We start from the raw sequence: 20483 nt of genomic DNA on the forward strand, positions 1-20483 counted from the left end.
CAGTCCACCAAGATCCATATAAAAAATACTGATATATATTATATTTGCATTCTAATATATATATTTATAGACTTAAATGTTAAATCTATAGTGTTATATGCTATTTTTATCTTTATATTTTGAACTATATACCAAATTATTTATAAAAATCCTAATGGCATACCTCACGAAAAAATTCTAGCTACGCCACTTCTAGCCATTCACCTCGGTAGTGTCTAAGGGTCTAGCTAACCCTGGCGACATGGGATACACGACTTGTGGGTACAGGGTACAACCTCTGCAGAGTGTAAAACTAGTATACTAGCCGAGCTCACGGTCATGAGCAGCTCATGACTCTCTGATGATTAATATATGGAACTTAAATTCAATTTTGTCATTTGCATTGCATGGGTTTATTATTAATTTTGTTCTAATACTTTATTTAAGGTTTGGTATTTACTTGCACTTAGTAAATGCTAATAAAATTTTGACCAACTACTTAAAAGCAATACTCAGCTTTAACCCATGTTGTTGATTAGCCTTACACATCACATGAACTTTCACCTTTGTGAGTTCATGCCACTGGTTCCCCATAACTTGTTGAGCTATGATCATGTGTGAGCTCACCCTTGCTGTCTCACACCCCCCCCCACAGGAGAAGGGCAGGTGGTTCAAGTGGAGCCACGTATCGAGGGGTTCGATTCGATCTAGGTGGCGTTTCTCAGTTGACATTGGCGCCAAGGACGATCCTTAGTTTGTTTATATTTATCTTCTGTTTTGTAATAAGATTTCCGCTATTTAATAAATACTCCGATGTTATTGTGACATTTATCTTTATACACTATGTTATTATATATGTTGTCTTCTTGGCGCATGTATGAGATGCACCTGGCTTTGTTCCTTACAGCCGGGTGTGACAAGGAGTGTTACAAAATAACATATTACAATGTTATATGTGATATAGTGACCAATCCAAGGGGCACATTGTCGGTGTTTTGGGTCCGACCGCACACCCGGGGTTGCCCCTCGAGGTGTTTTTAGGAGTAGGACGGTGTCGACAACTATAGCAAAATGGTTCGTGCCGATTGCACGAAGGGCAGTGGACAAGGTTTACAGGTTCGGGCCGCTTAGAGATGCGTAACACCCTACGTCCTGGTGAGTATGTTTGGTGAACGAGGTTACAAGAGAGCTCTCTGAATTGAGAGTGCAGAGAGTTGATGTAGGTGGCTAAGTAAAATAGGGTCGATCGTTCTGAAGGGGTGCCCCCTAGGCCTTATATACTCGACCGTGGGGCAATACATGTGGATATGATAACAACGAGTAGCTAAAAGATAGTGAACTTCTTGAGTTTATCTCCGCGTAACCCTCGCCGACTTATCCTCGCATGGCTCCATTGCATGGGGGCTCCGGCGCGGGAAAGTCGGAACTCTGTTGTGGTCAGTCGTTCGACGTCGTGGATCGTCCGGGTTTGCATCAATCTGGCCTCATGTCGATCTGCTCTGCTGGTTGTCTCTCCCCAGGCCCACGAAAGAATGACCTTATGATTTATTGGGCCCTTGGGCCTTTCGTGAGGTCTTTTACTCTTTAGTGGACCTGGGGGATATCTATCCCCCACAAGCCCCCGATCTTTGAGTTGATTTAGAGGTAATCAGCCCAAAGATCCCAGGTCCAGCTTGCAGGTGATTTGAAGAAAATGACTTCCTGTTGTCTTCTCCTGCTTCGATCACTCGTTGACCGAGGCTTAGTTTCGTGCTTGTGCCTTAGAGGTCGGCATTTCAATTTGTAGGATTTTGAACTTCATTGGGTGCACCGGAGGTGCACCCAATGGGTGTAGCCCCCGAGCTTCGAGTAGATTTTAGAAAATAATCTACTCGAAGGTCTTCCCCAGAAATTATTTCCATTTGTGCTCCTGTGTTTTGGTTGAGGGCTGGCCTTTTAATCTTGTCCCACTCCTTAGAAGTCGGCACTATCTTGGCTTGGAATAATAATCCATGGGGTGCACCGGAGGTGCACCCAATGGGTGTAGCCCCCGACCTTCAAATGGATTTTTAAGGGTAATCCATTCGAAGGTCTTCCTTTCGTGCCTCTTTGCTGAAAATTATCCTTTTCGCTTGTAGAAATTGGCATGAAGCTATTTGCATTATGCTTTGGAGGTCAGCATTACGTCATCAATATTTTGCTTCGGAGGTCAGCATATATTTTGTCTTTAGCAGCCGAGTTCGCAATCTATCCATATCTTGCTGGGTAGTGCAATTTATTTGTACTGCGACTGATTGGACATCTGATGGACGTTCTCTGTCTAGTCTTCACGTCGCTTCTGTCGGCCATATTTTGTACTTCGCTGGCTATTTTTGGCTTTCCTCTGATCCTTACTGATATCTCATTTTTGTCTTGAGGCATTCACTGCCTGCCCTGCACAGATGTGACCGTTTTGAAAAATATACTGATAATTCCTGGGCGTCCCCCCCCAATGGGTGTGGGCAAGGGACGGCTTGGTACGCTGAGTGTTTTAGCCGGCTGCTTCTGAGTTGTAATGTGATGTGACGGCGAGTGTAATCATATCCTCCGCGCTGTTGACTGGAGTCCCAATGGGTGTAGTGTTGTGTGAAACGGCGTCAGCCGCCTGACATGTCTTCAGACGGGTTGAAGTGCTTATTGAATGCTTGGCGACTGTTCAGTGACCGCGGTTGGAGGTGAGTGGTTGCCCTTTCCTTCTATAAATAACGCCGTTGTCTTTCTAGCTTTTTCACATCTCTTCGCTGTTCTCTGCTGCTTCCATCTCTTTTCTCCCTTCTGTTTCCACCATGGGCAAGAACAACAAGCGCAAGCGCGAGCCAACTCCTCCATCAGAGGAGTTTGGTGACTCGGAGTACTCAGAGGAGGAGTTCTCCTCTGAGTCCGAGGGGTCTCCTGCTCCCATCCCCCTGCGTGAGTCGTCTGACGACTCAGACGACTCCCAGGGGCTTGCGGCGGAGGTCTAGACGTACATCCGGGCCGTCGAGCGCTCCGGGCTCGAGGGCTCGGATGAGTCGGAGTACTCCTCGGATGAGGAGGACTCGGACGGCGGCGGAGAGGACGAGGACGACGATGATGACGACGGCGACGACGATGATGATGGCGACGGTGGCGGTAGCGGCAGCGGCAGGGGCAGCGGCGGCGGCAGCAAGGACGGCGACGGCGGCGGCAGCAGGGGCAGCAACCGTGGCGGCAACAGCAGGGGCAGCACCAGGGGCGGCAGCGGCGGCGGCAGCAACAGGGCCAGTGGCTAGATGCCACTGGTCTTTTAGATATTAGTATAGTATAGTTAGAAAAATGTAGTAGTAATGTAGAGTAGTATAGCGTAGTGTAGTAGTAGTAGTAATGTAATGTAGTAATAGTAGGGAAGTATCAACTCGCAAAGAGTTGATTTGTAAGTTTGTTATCTTCCCTTTTAATGAAAGAATGACTTTGGCTTCTTCTTGATGACTCGTCTTGCTTGCTTGTAAAACTGATTCCTTTGAGACAGTAGATGAATAACTTGGGGATCAAACTGATGCTTCCAGAAATAGCTGCCGAGTAACTTGTAGGCGGTGCCGGCGTTTTTTAGAGGTAACACCGAGCAACTGAAGACTGTATCAGTGTGTTAGAAGCAACGCCGAGTGATTGGAAAGCGACGTCGGCATTTTAGAGTTAGTGCCGAGCGACTGAAAGGCAATGTTGGCGTTTTAGAGGCAACGCCGAGCGACTGAACACTATATCAGCGTTTTAGAGGCAACGCCGAGTGATTAGAAAGCGACGTCGGCATTTTTAGAGGTAATGCCGAGCGACTGAACACGAAATCGGCGTCTTGGAGGCAACGCCGACTGACTGGAAGGTGACGTCGGCATTTTAGAGGTAATGCAGAGCGACTGAACATGAAATCGGCGTTTTGGAGGCGACGCCGAGTGATAGCAGGCCACGCGAGCCACTTTGAGGACGATGGCCGAGTGATGAGGTGGCGCACCGGTGTTCTGGAGACAACTGTCGGGTTTCCACGTGGCATGCTGGGGTTTTGGAAATAACCGCTGGGTGATGACTGGGCACTTTTTGAAACGGTATCTGGCTCGAGAATATCCCATAAGAGCTGCACTTTTAGCCGCCTTTGCTTTCCGTGCCCTAGTTCTTGCTTTCCCGCTTCCGAATCCTCTCCGCCATTCGCCTCCCGCTCTGCTCGCTGGTAGAATTGAGATGGCACCCAAGAGGAAGACCGCGAGCTCGTCTGCTGTGGTGATTCCTCCAATCGACCCCAACAGCCAGTTGCCTTTCGCAGGTAACCATATGTCCATCATTTCTGAAACTGAACTTCTCCACCTCGTATCCATCGGGGTTCTTCCTCCGCGGGAACTCTGTTCTTGGCGGATTTGCCATGGGTTTACTGTTCCGACAGAGGGTACCCATGAGTCCGTTGTTTACGCCCCTTTCCTTCTCCGCGGCCTTGGCCTTCCCATTTCTCCCTTTTTCCGTGGCCTCCTTGATTTCTATCATATTAACTTGACCCATCTGAACCCCAATTCAATTCTGCAAATCTCCATTTTCGTTCACTTATGCGAGGCCTTTCTTGGCGTGCTGCCACATTTCGGTTTGTGGAAATACTTGTATCATTGTCGCCCTGGGATGGCCGGGGGACAACATCAGTTGGTCGGGGGTGCCAGCTTGGAGATGCGCCGCGGGAGGAAAACTGAATATCTCGAGATCCCCCTCAAGGATAGCATTAAGGGATGGCGCCTAGAGTGGTTCATAGTTGAGAATTATGGGAATTCTCTCCCCTCCCGGTCGGGAAGGCAGCCGGACGTTCGCACCCCAAGCTGGACCGAGTCTCCCACAGATCAGGAGGTAGCCGAGGTAGGTGTGTTGCTAGCTGAGGTTGGACTGCTGAAAGAGAGGGGTCTGACTGCTGAAGCTGTGGTTACTGACTTTGTTTTCAAGAATATTCAGCCACTGAAAAACAGGGCCTATCTAGCTTATCTGTATCGAGGGCTAGCCGACTCAACTCGGGTTACCAACAGGAGAATTCCTTCTGCAGACTTGGTGAGCCGACTTGAAATGATCCTCAGGGGCAAGGTGTCAAATGTTGGTGCTCCAGTGGCGTACTCGGCCTGGAACTTGCCTCCTCCCAAAGCCTTCACCCTTTTCGTGTCGAATCCGCCCATTACTGATGGCGGTTTGGGCCTTAGAGTGCGACCCTCTGCTGAAGAAGTCAGTGCTTTGGTTGCTTCGCTTGGGGAGATTCCTGATGACGAACGGCAGGTTCATTTTGAGGTGCCTCTGAACCCTAGTGATGCAGATATAAGCGCTATGCTTGATTTGCTAGCTGAAGATTCTTCCGATGCTGCTCCTGCTGGGGCGTTGGCAGTGGTGCCCCTCCCAGACGTTGATACGACTTTGGATGCTCAGAAACCTGTTAGTACTCGCCCGAGGCGCCCTTGCCGAGCCAATCAACCCGATCCTTCTACTGATGAGCAGAAGAAGAAAAGAAGACGCCTCCGGCGAGTATCCAGCTTTGATCAGGACGCTGGTACCTCGGTTCCTGCTACTGAAGAAATGCCTGCGACTGGACTTATTGATGTTGACCCCAATGGGTGTCCCCAATCTGTTGCTGATCCCAATGTGGGTGCTCCATCTGTTGCTGACCCCAATGGGTGTGCTGTTTGTGTTGCAAATGTGGATGATGAGGAGGAAGAGACTGAAGCTCCTTTGACTCGGAAAAACAGTCGGCGGTTCATCGCCAGCGGTGAAAGTAGTGGAGTTCCCTCTCCTGCTTTGTCTGCCCTCATTGGTCTGCAAGAACTGTCCCTAGACAACTTTGATCAGACTCTCGAAGATATGGTCCCAGAAGACTTGTTATCAGAGCCAGTGGATGATGGTGCAATGGAGGCTTGCGTCGACGTGCCTGATGCTGGGTTGAGGTCATCCCGAGCCTCGTCGACCTTAGAGCGCGATCTCGAGGGTCGGGAAGCTGACTTGGATTGTCCTGGTCCTATGGAAGTGGCTGAGGGCCCGTCAACCTTAGAGGTGGTTACTGCGGAGAGCTTGGACCTCAAGAATGGTGCTGACACATGCCCAGCCCCCGAGGACGTCGTCGGGGATGACTTAGCTCGGGTGAAGAGTGTAAGCCACTGCCCAGCCCCCGAGGGTGCTGCCGGGGATGATCCGGCTCAAGTGGGCAGTGCCAACTATGACCCAGCCCCCGAGGGTGCCCAAGCAGGGTCTCCTTCCAGTACTTCCATGGACGTTCACGTGGGATCTCCTCCACACTCTGGCTGTATGGTGGTAGCCCAAACTTTGGATCAGGGAGTCGCTTTAGAGGGCAGCGTCCCCGCTGACCGAGTGTTGGGCTCTGTTGAAGGTACTGAGCTGATCTCTGCTGGTTCGTTGCAAGCTGCTTCGGGTGGTGGCCTTACGCCTGCTTATCAACTGATCTCCTCTGATTTGGGGATCCCTTCGTTCTTTTCCAACCTCCAGGTATCGTTATGTGTTTTAGCTTGATTTTCACATTGTATGAGTTGCTGTCATCACCCTCTTCTGTTTTCCTCATCAGGCTTTGGTGGATGGGATGGCCAGCCAGCTGAGATTGCAGGGTACTTCCGTCCCAGAAGTGGCTTCGTCTCTTGCATGTTGGAATCCAGTGCCACTTCAACATCGCGTCTCTGAATTGGAGGCAACCAACGCTGGTTAGTGCCCTTTTTGCTTCTCCTTGCCTTTGTTGTGGACTGTTTTACCTTCTGACCCCATTTTGTTTGATTATCTTTTGCTAGGAATGACTCGGCAGATTTCAATTATTGAGGAAAAACACTCCCGAGATCAGGCTGAATGGGTCCAGCGGTGCGCTGACTTCGAGGAGAAGTACTCTCAGAGCCAAACTGAACTGGGTCAGGTCTCCGCTGCCTTGGATGACGCCAATGCCCTGAGTTCTTCTCTTCATGGTCAGCTCAATTCTGAAAAGGTAATTTACAAAACTGTGCCTTGCCTTGCTGTGTTCCTATTACTTGCTTGGTTTTTGAAGGAGTTGATTTTTGCTTGCAGGAAGAAAAGCGTATCCTTGCTGCTTCTTGTGACAATCTTGACAGATTGTATCGTGATTCTAGCAACTCGCTGACCATCTTGGAGAGGAGTCACCGCTTTACAATGGAGGAATTGGACAACCAACGTTGTAAGCTGCAGGAATCCGCGGACGAAGTGACCCGCCTCAAGCAGTTGATATCAGCAAAGGATGCTGTTGGAGCGAAGGCAGAGACGCCACCCTTCGCTCGAAGTCTCCGCTGCTTAGCCGCTGCTCTGACAGAGACAAAGCAGGCAGGGACACCCTTCGCTTGATCGGCACCAGACGAAGACCGGCGACGAAGGCATCCCACAGTGCGGCCTCGTCCAGCTCAGAGGCCCACGTGCGATCCGGCCCATTGTAACGGGCCCTGCGTGGCCGCCGCGTGTTACGGGCCTAATTTGTAAAGGCATCCCTGTAATTACAGTCTGTAACCCTGCTTTATGGGAATATTCTGGGGATAACCTAGGTAGCTGAGGGCACATGCGTCCTTAACACAAGGCATTGGGCGTTCAGGTACCTATAAATACCCCCGCACAGTGCCCATGAGAGGCCTGGTTAACAGAGCTATTTGCCATCTCACGCGTAACCCTACTGTCTACACTGTTCACCCCGGTTGGCCTTCTTGCGATTGATAGCAAGTTCCAACATTTGGCGCCCACCGTTCGTGCTACGACAAAACCACCCGCGATGGCACCCAAGAGAGCTAACCCGAAGGCTGACGAGGCTGCGAAGGCAGCACTGCTTGCTGCAAGAAAGGGCAAGGCCCTCGCCCTCACCCAATCCACCCACCAAGAGCCCACTGAAGACAATGTTTCCCGCACCTACGAAGACGACACCTTCCGCACCTGCGGGGCCGAAGGACAATCGCAGCCGCCCCCAGGCTTCGCCCCACTGGAGGGCGCGGACCTCACCAAGGACGGTGAGGTCCTCGGCGTCTCAACAGAAGAACAGCTCCAGCTGCGCGCCCTGCGCCTCAAGAACCGCAATCTCCAGAGGCAGAAAGAGATACTGGAGGCCAAGCGCCAGCGTGTGTCCGCACTAGCCAAGGTGCGGCAAATGATACGCGACGAGGAGCAGAAGGCCCAAGACCTCGAGCGCGAGATCACGCTGATGCAGCGCGAAGGCCACCTTGGCCTGCAGCAAGAGCCACCCTTCCAGTAGCGCGCACAACCGGAAGACACGCGCGAAGGCCACCTCGGCCTGCAGCATGGCCCACCCCTGCAACACCGGGCACAGCCGGAGAACCCGCGTTTCCCCCAGCGTGACCACACCTTCCAGCACGGCGCGCCTTTCCAAGGGGTCAACTACCTCGACGAGCGAAGTCCCCTGGCGCCACACCTGCAAGTGACGCCTTGGCCAGCTAACTTCCGAGCAGGGACCTATCCCAAGTACAACGGCAGCACCGACCCGGCGCAGTACATAATGAGTTATCAGGTCGCCGTTGCATCCGCCGGAGGGGACGACGCCACAATGGCGAAGTCTTTCATCATCGCCCTAGAGGGCCCAGCACTCACCTGGTTCACCAGATTGCCTCCGTTGTCCATTGATTCATGGAGAAGTCTCAGGGACAAGTTCCTGCTCAACTTCCAAGGGTACCGCCCAGAAACCGACGCCTTGGCCGAGCTCTCGCTTTGCAAACAGCTGGAAAAGGAGACTCTGCGGGAGTATTACCGCAAATTCTTAACACTCAAGTCACAGCTGCCCTCCGTCGATGATCAGATCGCTATCCACTACGCCATCAGTGGCCTTCGGGCCGGCGTCCTCTACAGCCACTGTATCAGAGATCCACCCAAGAACCTCCAGGAGCTATATCAGCTCTTTGAAAAATATGCCAAATCCGAAGAGCTCCACCAGCGCAAGGTTGAGTCACAGCGGAAGCCCAAAGATGCCCCGCAGTCCAGCCGCACGTGGACGAGGACTCCGCAGCCAGACTCCGGTCGAGATGGCCGCAGTCAGCAGCAAGTGCACAACATCGCCAACCAGCAGCCTGCTGCTGACCCCCCTTGTCGCCAGGAATATCCCCCCCAAGGCCGCGGAAATGGAACTCGTGGCAGGGGCCGAGGGCGCGCGCAGCCGCCGCGCCGGTTCTACTGCCTTTTCCACGGCGAAGACTGCGCCCACCAAACCAAAGACTGCCCCGAAACGAAGGCCACCAGAGACAGAATGGCGCGGGCGCAGCCAGCCGACAATCCCAGAATTGTCGCGCATAATTACCAGCCACCCCCTCCACCATATATCCACGCTCCCGCTCCGCATCCACCGCACCACGCTTACCAACACCATCAGGAAGTACAAATCATACCTCCTCCACCCCCACCACCACACCAGCAACATCAAAACATCCCCCATGCCCCAAAGCAGGAAGACTTCGCCGATCAACCATATCGCGGAGTCATTCACATGATAACAGGGGGGTCCAGCACTGACTTCGACACCAAGCGGCAGAAGCGGGACCACTACCGCAGCATCAACCATGTCACCGTCACTGGCCCAGTCATGCAGACAAAGTGGTCCCACATACCGCTAACCTTCGACGCACGAGACGTCGACCTGCGCAGCGCCCCCCCACATCGACGCCATGGTCATCAATTGCAGCGTGGCAGGCTGGGACTTACACAAAGTCCTAGTCGACAACGACAGTCAGGCGGACATCATCTTCCTCCACGCCTTCGACCGCATGGGTATAAGCCACAGCCTGCTCAAGCCTTCGGACAACCCGTTGTATGGCTTCGGCGGCAAGGGCACCTTTCCCGTTGGCAAGATAGAGTTGCCCCTCTCCTTCGGTGTAGCACCCAATGCCCGAAGTGAGCAAGTAACCTTTGATATCGTGGACATGGTATATCCATACAACGCCATCATGGGACGGGGCTCCATCAATAAGTTCGAAGCCGCCATCCACGGACTGTACCTATGTATGAAGATACCAGGTCCGCTAGGCGCTATTACGGTCTACGGCAACCAGCAGACGGCGCGCAACATAGAGCGGGACTTCGTGCCTGGTCAGAGGAACGTGCACTGTCTCACGACCCAGCGCGAGGTCCCTGCGCACGCCAGCCCAACCGATAAACAGCACGACAAGGCACAGCTGCAGAGCCAGGACGGGACCAAGACTGTCCCCCTCGATCAGGCCACGCCCAAGCAGACAGTCATTATCAGTGAAGACCTTACCTCACACGAAGAAGATAAGCTTCTCTGCTGCCTGGCCAAGAATAAAGATGTCTTCGCCTGGTCCGCCCTCGACCTGGTCGGAGTCAGCCGATCCGTAATTGAGCACAGTTTGGGAATTGACCCTTCGGTGCGACCAAAAAAGCAAAGGCTTCGCAAAATGTCCGACGAAAAGACAGAGGCCGCCAAGGCGGAGGTGCACCGCCTCCTAGAGGCCAAATTCATCGAGCCAGTGGCTTACCCCACGTGGCTCTCCAATGTTGTAATGGTGCAGAAAAAAGCGGGAAATGGCGAATGTGCATAGACTTCACCAGTCTCAATAAGGCCTGCCCAAAGGACAACTTCCCGTTGCCACGAATCGACAAAATAGTCGATAGCGCGGCCGGATGCGAGGTCATGTCACTCCTCGACTGCTTCTCCGGCTATCACCAGATATACATGAAGGAGGAAGACAAGGCTAGCACCAGCTTTATAACACCCTTCGACACTTATTGCTTCATCAGAATGCCGGAGGGTCTCAAGAATGCCGGGTCCACCTTCTCCAGACTCACCAAAACAGTACTCGAGGGGCAGGTTGGCAGAAATATATTTACATATGTGGACGACATCATCGTCGCCAGCAAGAATAAGGAGGACCACCTCGCCGAGACATTCGCGAACATGCGAGACGCACGACTCCGCCTAAACCCGGAAAAGTGCGTCTTCGGTGTTCGCCAGGGCAAGATATTGGGCTACCTGGTGTCACACCGCGGCATCGAGGCCAACCCAACCAAGATCCAGGCCATCGTAGACATGTCGCCTCCGCAGTCCGCCAGGGACGTCCAGCGTCTGACAGGCAGATTGGCCGCTCTCAACAGATTCATCTCTAGGTCCGCCGAGCGAAGTCTCCCCTTCCTCAAAACACTCCGTGGTGCAAAAGACTTCGCCTGGGGACCGGAGCAAGCAGCGGCCTTCGCCTCACTAAAACAGTACCTGTCGGAGCTGGCCATCCTCACAAGCCCCGACTCCTCGCTCCCCCTACTGCTCTATGTCGCGGCTTCGCCGCACGCGGTCAGCGCGGCACTAGTGCAGGAGCAGACAGTTGAGGGTGCGGTCAGACAGTGCCCTGTTTACTATGTCTCCAAAGTACTGACACCGTCCAAGTGCAACATGACAGAGCTGGAGAAGATCGCCTACGCAGTCGTTATGTCTTCGCGCAAGCTGCGCCATTACTTTGAAGCATTCAAGGTCCGAGTCACCTCAGACAGGGGACTCGGCGAACTATTCAGAAACCCGGAGGCATCGGTGAGGATTGCCAAGTGGGCAGCCGAACTATCCGGCTACCACATCAGCTTCGAGCCCAGGACAGCCATCAAGTCACAGGTCCTGGCAGACTTCGTCGTCGACTGGACTGGGCCAATAACGCAGCCAGACCCGTCCACAGAGAAGGTTTGGACTATCCACTGCGACGGCGCATGGTGCCATGCGGGGGCAGGCGTCGCTGCAGTCGTCACCTCACCAGCCGGAGTCAAACACAGATATGCAGCACGCCTCAGCTTCGCTCTGGAATCCGACAGATGCACAAACAATATAGCAGAGTATGAAGCGGTTATCCTCGGCCTCCGCAAGCTAAGGGCCCTCGGAGTCACCACATGTATCATCAAAACAGACTCCAAGATAGTTGCCGGCCAGGTCGAGAAAGACTATGCAGCAAAAGACCCCGCGCTCATGCAATACCTCGCAGCCATCCGAAGTCTCGAGAGACAATTCAAGGGATTCACCTTGCAGCATATGGATAGGGCCAAGAACGAGGAGGCCGATGCATTGGTCAAGGCTGCCGCCAGGGGCGAGCCCTTGCCCTCCGACGTGTTCTTTCATACCATCGGCACGCCAGCCGTCCGAAGCCCCGAAGGGCTCCAAATAACTAATGATAGCGAGGGCCACCGCATAGTCAACCTAATCATGACCGAAGACTGGCGGGCACCAATAACCCTGTTCCTACAGGGGTACTATCATCCAACCGACGTCAGCGAGGCCAAGCGCCTCAGACATCGAAGCCGGGACTTCGCACTGATTGAAGGCCAACTATACAAGAAAGGGGTCAGTCAGCCAATGCTTAAGTGCGTCACCGAAACCGAAGGCATGCAGATCCTACGCGAAGTCCACAGTGGCACGTGCGGCTCGCACGCAGGGCCAAGGGCCCTAGCTGCCAAGGTGATCCGCCAAGGGTTTTACTGGCCCGCAATGATCTGCACCGCAAATCGGGTCACAAGGTCCTGCGAAGCCTGCCAGAAGTTTTCTCCTCGGTCAGGCAGCCCCTCGTAGTATACAAAGCTGATTGCCCATACATGGCCTCTCCAGCGCTGGGGCCTGGACATTGTCGGGCCCCTGCCCACCGCTCAGGGGAACCTTAAGTTCGCCTTCGTAGCCGTCGAATACTTCACCAAATGGATCGAAGCGAGGGCTGTTTCTACAATAACATCAAAGACTGCCCAGAAATTCTTTTGGCAAAACATTGTTTGCCGCTTCGGAGTACCGTCCGAGCTAACAGTTGACAACGGCAAGCAGTTTGACAGCCAAGATTTCAAGGATTTTTGTTTTTCCATCGGCACCAAGCTTGCCTTCGCTTCAGTCTATCATCCGCAGTCCAACGGGGTCGTGGAGCGCGCCAATGGGAAAATCTTCACAGCTGTCAAGAAGATGCTCCTCGATGAAAAAAAGGCAGATGGACCGATTTGTTACCTGAGGCAGTCTGGGCGCTAAACACAACTGAGTGCTGGGCGACTGGGTTCACTCCTTTCCGCCTTCTATACGGATCGGAGGCCATGACCCCGCAAGAAATAAAGCATGGGTCCCCACGTACAGTTCCGTCAGCCGTCCCCGACGTGGACGAGCCAACTTCAAAAGATCTCATTGACGGAGACCGGGTCTTCGCCCTACAGGCCCTAAACAAATACCAAGCCCAGACCAAAGCATGGCGCGACCACGCAGTCATCCCGAGGGAGTTCAGCGAAGGGGACCTCGTACTCGTCCGAACAGCTCGGACGGAGTCTAGGGGAAAGCTGGAGCCCAAGTGGGAGGGCCCCTTTATAGTCAAGACAAAAGCTTCCCCAGCGCCTACAGGCTCACAACGCCAAACGGCGAGGACCTGGAGCACTCCTGGAACATCGACAACCTCCGCAAATTTTTTGTCTGACTCATCGGGGCTGATTTTGCCCTTGTAATTCGCCAAAAACAATCCTGTACCGGCCCGCACTCTTTTCCTCCCGGGGGGTGAGGTTTTTAACGAGGCGGAGCCATGTAATATATGTGTGAAAAATCCCCCGCAAAAACATGCGTCGAAAACAGACCGCGACGACGGCCTTCGACATTCGACCAATTCGAGGTCACCGCGAGGCTAAGCGCTAGCCACCCTCGCGTGTGACAAATCCGCGCAGAAGTCGCCTAAGGGTGCAGCCGGACGAGCACAACAAGTGTGAAAAAATCCAATGTCTATTGCGAAGACTATCCGCGCAGAAGTCGCCTAAGGGTGCAGCCGGACGAGCACAACAAGTGCGTAAAAATCCAATGTCTATCGCGAAGACTATCCGCGCAGAAGTCGCCTAAGGGTGCAGCCAGACGAGCACAACAAGTGCGAAAAAATCCAATGTCTATCGCGAAGACTATCCGCGCAGAAGTCGCCTAAGGGTGCAGCCGGACGAGCACAACAAGTGCGTAAAAATCCAATGTCTATCGCGAAGACTATCCGCGCAGAAGTCGCCTAAGGGTGCAGCCGGACTAGCACAACAAGTGCGAAAAAATCCAATGTCTATCGCGAAGACTATCCGCGCAGAAGTCGCCTAAGGGTGCAGCCGGACTAGCACAACAAGTGCGAAAAAACCCGAAGTCTATCGCAAAAGACTCCGCACAGAAGTCGCCTAAGGGTGCAGCCGGACTAGCACAACAAGTGCGAAAAAAGTGCGAAAAAACCGAAGTTTACCGCGAAGACTATCCACGCAGAAGCCGCCTAAGGGCGCAGCCGAACTAGTACAACAAAAGCAGAAATGACAGCATCAAACCATCCGCGCCAAGACCGACTATAATCACACCAGCACAGCATAACCAACCATACCAGACAAAGTACACAACACCCTCGCAGGCACAGGCACGCGAGGGCACACAACTTCATCGTACAAGCCTTTACACATATACAAGCGAGGGCGCCACACTCTACATCGGCTCAACCTTAGGAATAATTCCCATCTCCCTATAATTAAATAACATTATCCTAAGCTCCTCACCCGCAAAAAGACTCCGCAGTTCCCCTTCCCCTGTACTCGCGGCGGCCGGCAAAGACAACAATTCCTGCCGACCAGCCCTACTCACACGAAGCCGAGCCCCTTCCTCCGCGCTAACCCTACGCTTTGCAAACGCCCTTCGTCGTCGGCGCCCGGTGCTAGGACCTGGCACGTCTGGCGCGTCCGCGGCATGTGGCGTAGCCTCCGCCGCAGCCACGTCCAAGGCCGCAAAATAATCCAAGTCCTCCTCCGACGACTCCCCAGTCCACTCAACCGAGCTCCTAGAGTCAGTAAAATCAAAAAACTCAGATGCAGATTCACCATATCCATTACCACCTTCCGCGGTCGAAGCCGCCAAAAATTCAGTAGTAGCGGTTGCGTGCGCAGGCCCAAAATCTTGAACCTGCGCAGCAACCAAAATTCAGCAAAACATCCAAAATTCCCCAACCCTATACACCCACTACGCCACCTGCGAAGGCCCTGACGCTGCGGGAGCCTCCGCCGCTGGCTCCGCCGCCGCTTCTGCCGTTGTTTCCGCCGCCTCCGCCGCGGGATCTTCAGCACTCGGCACAGTAGCTGCGGGGGCATCAGGGGCGCCTTCGGACACCTTTGGGGGCAGGTCTTCGCCGGCCGCAGCAGATGTGGGGGCAGCCGTCGCGATCGCCGCGGCAGGCGCAACTGTAGCAAGCTGGCCCTCGTCCGACCCTGCAACGCATCAACGAATTAAAAAAAAAGCCAGCGACTTACCACCAAGATAGTCCTCCACACAAATGTCGGTGGCGAAGTCGGCGACACGCTTGCCTGCCGACGGCAACGCTCGGGCCGCCTTCGCGGCCTCCGCCACCCTGCTGGGCGCCTCTGGCGCCTTGCTAGACGCAGGGACGCCTGACTTCGCCGCCAGCGGTGGCTTGCCTCCGCCGGGGGCCGCAGCCTTCGCCGACCCCCGCTTTTGCCTCTTTGGCCTGGCTTCAACAATCCTGATAGCCGCCTGCCGCTTTTGCGCAGCCCCCTGGCGATCCTTGTCCATCACTGCCGACACAACAGCAGCAATATTCCGCCCGTAAGGAAAAACTCTCCATTTGCGAACCATGCGAGATCTAAAAACGTCTCCGCTGGCCGCGCGGGGGATAGGAACATTCCTAGGCCAGCAACCCCCGGTAACCTTCAGCATCCGAGCCGAAGACTCCCGAAGCTCGGGCGAAGACATCCTTTCCCCCGGGGCCGCGCACGTCCTCATCAACTCTCTAGCAAAGCCATCGGAAACCCCAAGTCCTCCCATGGCAGTACCTAGTTTCCTCTTCTTAGAGGATGGGGCGGCCGCCGGCGCAGGGTCGTCTTTAGTCTCCACCACCGGTTTCTTCCCTCGGCGGTCCGCATCGTCTTGACCAGGGTAGCCGTCATATGGCAGTTGGTTCAATTCGAAGACCCTATTCAGACGGTCATTCGACCCGCGGATCTCCTAACTGCGCTGGCCCTCTGTCCTCGGCACATAACGCCCAACAAGCCGCACCGCCTCATCCTCCGCCTCACGCACAAAGGCGGCCGGATCACGGTTTCGCAGCTTTAGCGCGAAGGCGGGACTCCGCACCATCTCTCCACCACGGAAAGGCATCTGGCGAGGGCATAATTCGCCCAACGCCCAACCATGCGCCAAGGGCCATACCCCGTACGCCACAAACTCTTCAACCAAGTCGTGCCTACTGCTCTGGCCGGCGGCACACCGAAGGGCCCCTTCGTCCACATCATCCTCCGCCACTTCAAAGGGCGGGTACGCCGAGTAAAAATGAGAGCACATCTCGGACACGGGAAGTCCCTCGTGGCCTTCGACGGTACCCTCAGCAACGTAAAACCAAAATTCATTCAAGTTGCCCCACTTGTTGCGGGCGCAAGGGACCAACTCGACTACTGGCATCGTGGTCTTGCCGGTCTTCGGCGTGAATGTGCAGGACCCAAACTGAGCAACTTCGTCCCCGATCATCCTCTTCTGCCAGTGTAAACAATAATGCTTCGCAAAAACTTCGGCCGATGGCTGTCCGCCGTACGAAGTCGTCACCCAGACATACTTCGACAGGGCCACCACGGCATTCGGCGTCAGCTGATGTATTTGCACGTTAAACCTGCGCAGGACTTCGCCAACAAACCGATGTGCAGGCAAGCGGAGACCGGCGGCGAAAAACGCCTCGAAAACAACCAACTCGTCCTCCGGCTCGGGGACTTTCTCCGTCCCTGGGGCACGGGCAACTCCGCCGCCGAAGTAGTCCAACCGCTGCATATCCTCCACGCGGGCCGACGACATTCGCGACACGCCGAAATCAACAGAATCGCCGGCGCGCAACTCCTCCGGCATCAAACTGCTCAGCGTCTCCTCCGACGAGGCGGCGGCCGGCGGCGAGGAACCGGCCGGCGGCGTAGCGGCAGCGGAAGAAGAGGAAGACGGCATCGCTACGTACCGACGGCGGCGACGGGCAGTCTGCTTCACTCGCGCCAGATCTCCGGCGAACAAGAGCACGGCGGGCAGACGAGCAGCAAGACGGCGGGCAGCTAGGGTTTTCGCGGAGCACGGAAAGTAAAGTTCAAAAAGCGTCGGCCCCCGCCCTGTTTTATAGGCAGGGCGCGGCTCTTCGGGAAACCCGTAATCCAACAGAGCGCGGCGCTTCGGGAAACCCGCAATCCAACAGTACGCGGTCAATCAACGGTCACATCAAAAACCCCCACGGAACCACTTCGAGCGAGGGCAGCGTCTCCGCCATCTAGCGACGTCTTCGGCACCAGGTGACTGTCGAACTGGTCCCTCGGAGGGCAGATGTTGGAGCGAAGGCAGAGACGCCACCCTTCGCTCGAAGTCTCCGCTGCTTAGCCGCTGCTCTGACAGAGACAAAGCAGGCAGGGACACCCTTCGCTTGATCGGCACCAGACGAAGACCGGCGACGAAGGCATCCCACAGTGCGGCCTCGTCCAGCTCAGAGGCCCACGTGCGATCCGGCCCATTGTAACGGGCCCTGCGTGGCCGCCGCGTGTTACGGGCCTAATTTGTAAAGGCATCCCTGTAATTACAGTCTGTAACCCTGCTTTATGGGAATATTCTGGGGATAACCTAGGTAGCTGAGGGCACATGCATCCTTAACACAAGGCGCTGGGCATTCAGGTACCTATAAATACCCCCGCACAGTGCCCGTGAGAGGCCTGGTTAACAGAGCTATTTGCCATCTCACGCGTAACCCTACTGTCTACACTGTTCACCCCGATTGGCCTTCTTGCGATTGATAGCAAGTTCCAACAGATGCCACCATCAAAGAACTCCGAGCTTCCAAGAAATCCATTGCCCAGGAGTTAGAGACTGCTCGACTGGCTGCTAAAGTTACCGAAGAAACTTCTGTTACTCTCAAAGCCCAGCGCGACAGAGCCATTGACAAGGCTATTCGGGCGGGACGAATCTTGATGAGGAGACCCAGCGTGGTTGTTCCTGAAGACATAAGGGCTGACGTGAATGCTGCCCCCGATTCCTCGAGTCGCCCTTCTTCGTCGGTCGCCCCTGAGAAAGACATTGCGAAATAGAGAAACATTTTGCGTGCTTTGAGCGCGCGGTTAGCATGATCGAGTATTTGTTAGAGGACATCAGTTCAGCATTCGAATGATATAATTACTCTCTTATTGTATCAGAATTGATCAGTTCGTAAATTTGCAGTAATGAAACGACGCACGATGATTATGAGATTTGTTTGCGGGATATAGAAGTCACCCCCTGAATTGCATAGGCATGTGCATGTTGCACCGCCTTAAGTCGTTGCCGACTTAAGTCGATTGTTCCGTTAGTAGGGCATAGTGGTCACCCCGAGTTAAGTAAGCGTGAGCATGTTGCACCGCCTTAAGTCGTTGCCGACTTAAGTCGATTGCTCCGTTAGTAGGGCATAGTGGTCACCCCGAGTTAAGTAAGCGTGAGCATGTTGCACCGCCTTAAGTCGTTGCCGACTTAAGTCGATTGCTCCGTTAGTAGGGCATAGTGGTCACCCCGAGTTAAGTAAGTGTGAGCATGTTGCACCGCCTTAAGTCGTTGCCGACTTAAGTCGATTGCTCCGTTAGTAGGGCATAGTGGTCACCCCGAGTTAAGAAAGCGTGAGCATGTTGCACCACCTTAAGTCGTTGCCGACTTAAGTCGATTGCTCCGTTAGTAGGGCATAGTGGTCACCCCGAGTTAAGTAAGCGTGAGCATGTTGCACCGCCTTAAGTCGTTGCCGACTTAAGTCGATTGCTCCGTTAGTAGGGCATAGTGGTCACCCCGAGTTAAGTAAGCGTGAGCATGTTGCACCGCCTTAAGTCGTTGCCGACTTAAGTCGATTGCTCCGTTAGTAGGGCATAGTGGTCACCCCGAGTTAAGTAAGCGTGAGCATGTTGCACCGCCTTAAGTCGTTGCCGACTTAAGTCGATTGCTCCGTTAGAAGGGCATAGTGGTCACCCCGAGTTAAGTAAGCGTGAGCATGTTGCACCGCCTTAAGTCGTTGCCGACTTAAGTCGATTGCTCCGTTAGTAGGGCATAGTGGTCACCCCGAGTTAAGTAAGCGTGAGCATGTTGCACCGCCTTAAGTCGTTGCCGACTTAAGTCGATTGCTCCGTTAGTAGGGCATAGTGGTCACCCCGAGTTAAGTAAGCGTGAGCATGTTGCACCGCCTTAAGTCGTTGGCGACTTAAGTCGATTGCTCCGTTAGTAGGGCATAGTGGTCACCCCGAGTTAAGTAAGCGTGAGCATGTTGCACCGCCTTAAGTCGTTGCCGACTTAAGTCGATTGCTCCGTTACTCTCCGTTTTGATTACCACATCATCTACGTAGGCCTCCACACGCTTGCCCCAGTGATCGGCTAAGCATGTTTGAATGGCTCTCTGATAAGTTGCTCCAGCGTTTTTGAGGCCGAACGGCATGGAGGTATAACAGAAAGCACCAAACGGAGTGATGAACGCTGTTTTTTCCTCGTCTTCTTTCGCCAAACTAATCCGATGATACCCGGAGTAGCAATCTAAGAAAGACAGCACAGAACATCCAGCGGTGGAGTCCACCACCTGATCTATCCTTGGGAGCCCGAAGGGATCCTTCGGACAGTGTTTGTTGAGATCAGTATAGTCGACGCACATGCGCCAATCCACTTTATTCTTTTTGAGTACAAGAACAGGGTTGGCTAACCACTCGGGGTGTAATACTTCTCTAATAAATCCAGCCGCGACCAAGCGAGCTAACTCGGCGCGAATGGCCTCTCTCTTGTCGGGCGTGAAACGACGTAGCTTCTGCCGAATCGGCTTCGCCTGGGGATAGACCTTCAATTTGTGCTCGGCCAGTTCTCTTGGGACTCCCGGCATATCCGCATGTTGCCATGCGAATACGTCTCGGTTATCTTGCAGAAACTGGACGAGCGCGCTTTCCTATTTGTCGTCCAAGCTGGAGCTGATGATGGCAGTCTTGCGTTCATCAGCGAACCCCTGGTTGATCCTCTTAGTATCTTTAGTCGGCCGCATAGAGGTCGCGGCCTGAGCTTCGTTTGCCGGTACCGTGAGGTCCTCCTCAGACTTAGAGTTCGCCAGTGTAGAAGGAACCGTCGACGGCTTGGCGGTGAGGGATGCTTGGATGGCCACTCGGAAACACTCTGCGGCGCCTTGGAAGTCGGTGCGCACAGTTATGATCCCTTGCGGTCCTGGCATCTTCAGTATCATGTACGTGTAATGCGGAATGGCCATGAATTTGGCCAATCCCGGCCTTCCGATGATGGCGTTGTACCCGTAGTCGAAGTTCGCCACTTCAAACCTCAGGAACTCGGTTCTGTAGTTCTTCGGAGTTCCGAAGGTGACCGGCATGTAGATGTGGCCCAGCGGGTATTCCCCTTCCGTCGGCACGATGCCGAAGAAAGGAGTGTCCGACTCGTGGAGCTCTTTGAGGTGAACTCCCAAGCCTTGAAGTGTCCGGGGGAAGGTGACGTTGATGCTGCTCCCCCCGTCCACTAGCACTTTCTTCACCCGGCTCTCTCGGATCACCGGGTCGAC

The sequence above is a fragment of the Zea mays genome, chromosome 8, assembly GCF_902167145.1.
Source record: "Zea mays cultivar B73 chromosome 8, Zm-B73-REFERENCE-NAM-5.0, whole genome shotgun sequence".
Lineage (NCBI taxonomy): Eukaryota > Viridiplantae > Streptophyta > Magnoliopsida > Poales > Poaceae > Zea > Zea mays.